The sequence below is a fragment of the Octopus bimaculoides genome, chromosome 7, assembly GCF_046866305.1.
Source record: "Octopus bimaculoides isolate indiv1 chromosome 7, ASM4686630v1, whole genome shotgun sequence".
Taxonomy (NCBI): domain Eukaryota; kingdom Metazoa; phylum Mollusca; class Cephalopoda; order Octopoda; family Octopodidae; genus Octopus; species Octopus bimaculoides.
This window is the reverse complement of record NC_142934.1, coordinates 46,647,694-46,655,399: the sequence shown is the minus strand read 5'-3', so window position 1 is coordinate 46,655,399 and position 7,706 is coordinate 46,647,694. Positions and strand designations below refer to the sequence as shown.

Here is a 7,706-nt window from a genome sequence, read left to right as displayed (position 1 = left end):
GAGACGAGAGATATACCGCTAAGCATTTCACCCGACGTTTTAACAATTCAGCTAGCTCACCGCCTTACGGCTGACGGTAACAATGGCCAAAATCTTAGTCATCAAAGTATGTATGTATGTCATTCAGTTTTATTTCAAGATTTCTTGCCAACAGAGAAAGAATCGGTTTCTAACTTAGATCCAAAGCTCCTTTATTGGAATTGCAACATCAACAGTGTATGTATGTATGTATGTATGTATGTATGTATGTATGTATGTATGTATGTATGCATGTATGTATGTATGTATGTATGTATGTATATATATATGTATGTATGCTGTGTTCTATGTATGTATTCTCATGCATATAATTGCATATCTAGACATGCTCATATATACTTAAATGATAAACTTCTGGAAAGTTTTACATATTTTTACAGTTCCAGTGATGACTTGGATTTGTAGTCTTCGAATCAGCTTTCTCCTTTCTGGTTTTGAGAAGCCTAATTTATCAAGATTAGTATTTAGGCAGTGTATTATAAATCCCAGTGCCCCAATAATTACAGGTATAAACCTGAACTTGTAATCGGTATAGAGTAGCTGTAGATTCCTCAGTAGGTTCAGAGTAGGTACTTTTATGTATGTATGTATGTATGTATGTTTTCATGCATGTAATAGTTTCATATTAAGTGCATACATTGCACAGCGCAAACGGTTACCTGCAACTATCCTCTCGTCAGGTGAAGAGAAGTCGCTAGTGAATCGTTTTGAAATTTGAGACGAAGAGCTTCGATTGTTAGGAATGTGGAGGGATGTGTCGTTTTCCTTTTTTGGAATTGTGTAAGTGGCTAAGTCGTTGATGTACGATGAAATTACCTGACTGTTTACACCAGTGTTTCCTAACTTATTTTCCCCCAGGCCCCCACTATAACTTTCCAGAAAAATGTATGCCCCACCGGCGGATGGAAAAAAAATATAGGCTCAACAAGGAGATCTAGGATTAACCATAAAACAAGATGGATGGATGATATCCATATCTCTGTTGGTTACGTTCTGGAATCCAGCCGGAAAATCTAATGACATTTGTTTCTGATAGGACTCTATGGAGGAGGTACCTGAGGACTCTACTCGCACGATCCTCCCAAAAACGGTAGACGAAGAGGATGGATGGATGGCGGGAAGGATGGATCGAGGGAGAGAGGGAGAGAGGGAGGAAGGGGTGGATGGATGGATAGATGAAGTATTAAAAAATGTAGCGAAACCATTATTAAAAAATAAGATTTGCAGAAGACTGAGTCTTCAGTGACGTTTATACCATATTGTAAGTATAATATAAACGAAATACTGCGTGTAATTGAAAGGTATCTATTGTCTCAGCTAGGTAGAAAGGTAGGCGGAGAAAGTTACTTTTGTCGTTATTGTTGTTTAACCCTAGGTCGACCGTATTTGAGTAGATCAATGTTTATGATCAAAGATATTCCAGCTAGCTCCTAACTGTTTAGAAACAAAACTACATTATCCAGTGTATCTTCCATTAGAAAAGATAGTAGTGAATGATATAATGGAGATTTGGGCTGCTATTTCTAGTAAGTCAAGCAACTATGTTCAGGCTACTTCATTGGCTCAGAGCAGAGTAAGAGTCAAAGCAAAATTGGGTATCGAAACCACAAATTCAAAGATGAGCAGTGGTAGGTGTTATTACTATTATACAGCGTTGGTGCAGAGAAAATCCAACTAATCGATAAAAACCTGTGACCTTCACCCTACAACAAAAAGTGGAACGCTCTTGTCTCGCCTAGGAAATTTGATGTATGTTATTGTTGCGATGGTGTATCCCCGCATCAGCTTTGATTGAACCTTCCAGGCGTGACTCAAGAACATGTTGCTTTTGCTTAGTTTAGAGGCCTCATGCATACTCCGACTTGAAATGGTTGCTCGTAAGGAGAACAGTGTGAAACAGTCAAGACATGTTGTATTCTGAGAGGTAACATTTATCTCCACTAAGGTAACGAGCAGGCAGAATCGTTAATACGCCAAGTGAGATGCTTAACATCACTTCGTCCGTCTTCATGTTCTGAGTTCAAATTCCACCGAAGTCGACTTTTCTTTTTATCATTTCGGGGTCGATAAAATAAGTACCAGGTGAGTACTGGGGTCGTGTAATCGACTTACGTGCTGCCCTGAAATTGCTGGCCTTGTGCCAAAATTTGAAATCGGTATTTATACCCACTTAAGTGTGGCTGTTCTGTTAGAACAAATTATACTGCGGTAGATACCTCGAGAGAAACTCTCATGTTGTATTCTCTCCTCTGCCCTGTCTGTTTATGTGCATTTGTTGTTGAAGTTGCTATTTATCCCCGAGAGATCACTGACCAAGCGACTTAATATCACAGGTGCTCCAGCCTGGTTATCCTGTTTTTTTTCTATTTTGTATCAAATCTAGAGAGTTTGGGACTGAATCACTCAATGTACCTTTGTAAAAAGACCAATAAGAATTAATTTAAGGATGGTCTACCTGCTATTTTTCGCATGTCAAGCAACCATATAATGGTTCCTTCATATACTCGTTTGTAAGCCTGTACTTTCTGGTCGTATGGAGGCGCAATGGCCCAGTGGTTAGGGCAACGGACTCGCGGTCATAAGATCGCGGTTTCGATTCCCAGACCGGCCGTTGTGAGTGTTTATTGAGCGAAAACACCTAAAAGCTCCACGAGGATCCAGCAGGAGATGGTGGCGAACCCTGCTGTACTCTTTCACCACAACTTTCTCTCACTCTTACTTCCTGTTTCTGTTGTGCCTGCAATTCAAAGGGTCAGCCATGTCACACTGTGTCACGCTGAATATCCCCGAGAACTACGTTAAAGGTACACGTGTCTGTGGAGTGCTCAGCCACTTGCACGTTAATTTCACGAGCAGGCTGTTCCGTTGATCGGATCAACTGGAACCCTCGACGTTGTAAGCGACGGAGTGCCAGCCAGCCAGCCAGCCAGCCACTTTCTGGTCGTGAGTGAAGCGGAGTCGGGAGATTTGGCTTCCATCTACGTGTAACAGTTGCTGTTTATATGCACATACCTGAAATAGAGTCGAAGGTTTATTCTGAAGTCGTCAATCTTGCAGGTAAACTTATTTTGGTTGTGGGTGTTGGATTTATTATTATCACCTTGAAATATCTTGTGTTATCTTCTTTAGTGTTGTGTGACCCGCTCTTCTTAGTAATACCACGAAGTAGGGAAAGGTGGTGTGGGTGAGGCATAGGAATCTGCATTTTAAAGGAGGAGGTGGATTGCTAAAAAAAGAAATATTCGTATTATCTGATACACCCTGAGATTTGATTTTATCTAAAATATTCCAGACTTAAGGAGTTTCAAATTTCCAAAATGTTTCAAAATTTTCTTTTTAGATGTTTTAATATAGACATATCAATTTGATAAGTGACTCAGTTGAAATGTAGAATAGACGTAATTCTAATTAGAACGGTTTACATAGAGAAACATATAGCCTTTAGATAATTTTAAGAGAAATTTACCATTAATTTAGGCACGAGACATAAAAATAAATGTATTTTTTTTTCACTGAAAAGAGAAAAATGTATGTGATCTCGTTACGTTCAGTTAATTATCATTAATATAACATGTTCCATATCTTTTCTTATTAATTTATTACAAGAGCAATGTTCAACAACTGGATATGTTTTATTAATTGCCTCATATACTTAAATGCGGTTTAATGAAATAAATTAGATTGTCTGTTACAAAGTGAGGGCAGCAACCTCTGCGGAAACGGTGAATCATGAGATTAAATAACTTGGGATATTTACTGTCGTCCCGTTATATCTTCAGTTCAAATCTGTAATCCATTGCTGTAGCCTTACCAAATATTCATTAACTATTCAAAATGCCATGCACTTTGAATTAAAGACCCGGTGAGGTTAACTTCGTCTTTCATTCTTTCGGGGTCGATTAATAAAGTACCAGTCCCGTACAAGAGTCGATTTCTCTTTTTCTTTAGATTGTACATGTTCTTTAAAGTCTTGTCACGTCGTGCATACAGAGTACAGATGTTTGAGGAATCCTCAGCCACTAATACGCTAATCTCACGAGTAGGAAAAGTACAGGATGATAGAATCGTTAGCATGCCGGTCAAAAGCTTAGTCACATTTCTTACGGCTTTACATTTTTAGTTCAAATTCCGTCGAGGTTGGCTTTACCTTTCATCCTCTCGGGGTCAATAAAATAAGTACCCATTGAGCACTGAGATTGATCTAATTAATTAGCCCCAGCTCCTAAAATTTCAGGCTTTGTGCATAAACAGAAAGAAAACTTTTACGAGTAGGAATTCAGTTGCGCGAACAAATGAATGCTCATCGCCGACATCGATTGAGTGACAGTCGATAAAGTTGACTTTTTCTTTCATCTCTCCAGGTTCGATAAAATAAATACCAAAAATTAAGGTGCTTGGTGAATCAACAATGCCCTTTGTTTCTTGCTAACCCTTTAAATATTCAGTAATTTGCCGAAAGTATGCCGAGAGACGGATGTCGTTTATAAGTGATGCTGGTTGTTTTTACCATATTTAGAAGGGATAAAATTCCATTTTTAACATCAGTATTTCCTGGCATAAAAGTCGTCACTATCTTGCCAAATCTTGCTTGATTTCACAAGGGATTTAGGGGCCTCTAAAGTGTATAAGTCAACCTATCTTTTTTTATTGTAAATTTTAGTCTGAAAAATTCGACTTGCATGTTGGAAAATAAGGTATTAATTTTCACGATATTTTTGCAGCCAGAATAACATGTCAAAAAGATTAATTAGTGTAGCTAATGGTTAATTAGTCAGGATGACATGCCCACACATTAATTAATGTCACTAAAGGGTTAGCCAGACTGAGATATATGCTCAAACATTTATTACGAGTAGTGTGTCTAAAGAGTTAAACTTGCATTTCTATATTTAAATATCATTTGTCATAATTAATTTTATAATTATTATTGTTTGTTTTTCTTCTCTCTCGACTTGCAACCATTATTTACAAATTATTTGGCAGACCCACAAATATCCTTGATACTCCATCAAAATGAAATAACAATAGCAAAATCACAAAAAGAAACAAAGAACTAATAGAAAATAATCAGGAACAACAAATAAAGCAATTTTTTTTTTATTTCAGATAATTCTTTCGGATGCTGTCTTTTTTATTTTTTTTTATTTTACATCGAGTAGCTGTAACATTTTGCATGTAGCGGCAACAGAACCACTTCGAATATATGAGAAGTACTGAAAGATGGATTTTACCCGAAAGTGTAGAGACTTGGTAATTGGTCAGTGTTGTAGTATTTTCTTATCCAGAATAAGAAATATTGTCTCTGGGATGCAGTCTTAGCTATGTTATATAAGTATGGTTACCAACAACGATAAACGGAGATTGTGAGGTTTAACATTTAAAATGACTTTGAGGATTTTAGCTGCTTGCTGTTCCATTCTAGAGATAGTGAAGTGCAATATTGTTTCTTTGATATGATATGAATTTCTGTTTCTGTACTGTTGGTGATAAAGTTATATCTCCAATGGGGAATGTTTTCGAGGTGTACGTTTATGGAAGTCGTGCAGGTTTGACGTGAAACATCTTGGTGACATGTGGATTACGTCTGTATACGGAGGAGGAGGAGGAAGTTACAAAATAATGTTATCCCAGAAGTTACAGGATAATGTTATCCAGAAAACGGAAATCTAGTTTGGTTACTTGCAACAAAGTTAACTCTACTAAAGACACCCAAGAACCAAATGAATGCTGAGTCGGACTGTGTATTGTGCCTACTCCAGTGGTTCGGAAGCAAGGTTCACATAACCCTTGGGGGTCTATATAAAATTTAGCTATTAAAATGTATGTGCAATAATTCGGTTATACTCTTACAATACGCAAAATATCTTAGTTCTTTTTTTTTTACAATTCCCAATGATATTTAATTATATAAATATAATAGGTCTTTTGAAAAACTTTAAATGACTATTGAGGTCAAGTAGAGTAAAATAGGAATCAAAGGGATCCTCGAGCAAAAAGTGGTTGAGTACACCTTGTCTACTCTTACCTCCTTAAAAGAAACAATAGTATTTTAGCGTAGCATCAGAGACTGGAGAGGTTATCTTACTAGACTTTTCTGACCTTTGATTCTACAGGGTCTCCACAAAGTCTGGGTAAATGGAGTAAATAATATCATAACATAAACAATTAAATATAAGAAATAATGATTTCTTAAAGTATGTGTTAATCCCCATGTACCCAGACTGTGTGGATACCCTGTATATCTTAAAGTATAAAAAAATAACTCGTTGAAAATTCATTCTTTTCTCTACTAATTTACGCAGCAAAAGGTGTAGCGAAACTGAACTCTTGACTGTGCTGACAGTTTTTGTTACTCTTTGGGGTGACACACTGTCGCCAGTTTTAGGGTCTCATAGTAGGACTTGAACATAATATTGCCATCTTATGAAACAATATTGGAATGGTAGTGGTAGTGTTGGAAGTGGTGGTCGTATTGGTGGATGTGATAATGGAAGATTGTTACCTAACCTCATAGTTTCGGGTTCAGTCCTAGCGCTTGGCACCTTGTGCTAGTGTCTTCTACTATAGCTGTGACCAAAGCCTTGTAAATGGATTTGGTAGACGGAAACTGAAAGAAGCCCGTCGTATACATATGTGTGTGTGTGTGCGTGTGTGTGTGTGTGTGTGTGTGTCTTTATGCCAGTGCTTGTCTTCCACCAACGCTTGAGGACCGGTGTACGTGTATTTACATCTCCGTAACTTAATACTTCGGTAAAAGAGACCAATAGAATAACTTCCAGGCTTCAAACAAAACAAAAAAAGGTTCTAGGGTTTATTCTTTCGACTAAAATTCTTCAAGATAGTGCCCCAGCATGGCCTCGGTTTGATGACTAAAACGAGTAAAAGATAAAAGATCTTATAGCACTCACGCTACCAAAATTAATGAGATGTTTCTATGGTACTTATTTACAGGTAAGTGGACTGTGTAAGTAAAAAATAAGTCTTGGTATCCACGATTTTCGTTTTTTTTTTTTTCATTGGTTTTAGTCGGTGTACCAAAGTGATCAACAAGAATTTGCAAAACTCATTGTAATGACAGAGTAATCTTAGCACAATATATACAAGCTTCACACACACACACACGCATACAAGGTGCCGCGCTGCGGGATCATAATAGAAATCAAGTGATTATGACGCAAATATCTTAACCAGACGATTAAAGGTGTGCTTCTACTTAATACGGTGGTTTCCTATTTAGGTACAAGGCAAACAATTTTGAAAGGATGGAATAGTCGAAATTAAAACCAACACCGAAAAGATGAAAGGCAAAGTTGACCTCGGTACGATTTGAGATCAGAACGTAAAGAGTCAGAACAAACACTGCAAAGCAATTGTTCCAATGCCTTGACGAATCTACCAGCCTCACCCCCACCTATGGTTTCACATTCTGGCATAAGGCCAGCAAGTTGGTGGGATTGGGGGAGAGATTAATAGATTACACCGACCCCAGTGCTCAACTAGTTTTTATATTATCAACTCCATAAGGATGAAAAGCAAAGTCGACCTCGGTGGAATTTGATCCCAGTTGGCAAAGCAGAAAGAAATGCCTTTAAGCAGTTTGTCCGGCGCAGTAACGATTCTACCAGCTCGCCGCTCCTTCTACTTTACATAATCCTGTTTTATTTTGG

General features: G+C 37.7%; 1 long non-coding RNA gene across 1 annotated transcript; it reads left to right on the top strand.

Moving 5' to 3' along the window:
• The first annotated feature begins 2,744 nt into the window (after window positions 1-2,744).
• On the top strand, window positions 2,745-5,546 carry LOC149134689 (uncharacterized). The gene is made up of 2 exons (XR_016242457.1): window positions 2,745-3,096; window positions 5,146-5,546. It is a non-coding gene; the product is annotated as an uncharacterized LOC149134689 (long non-coding RNA).
• Window positions 5,547-7,706: the final 2,160 nt, after the last annotated feature.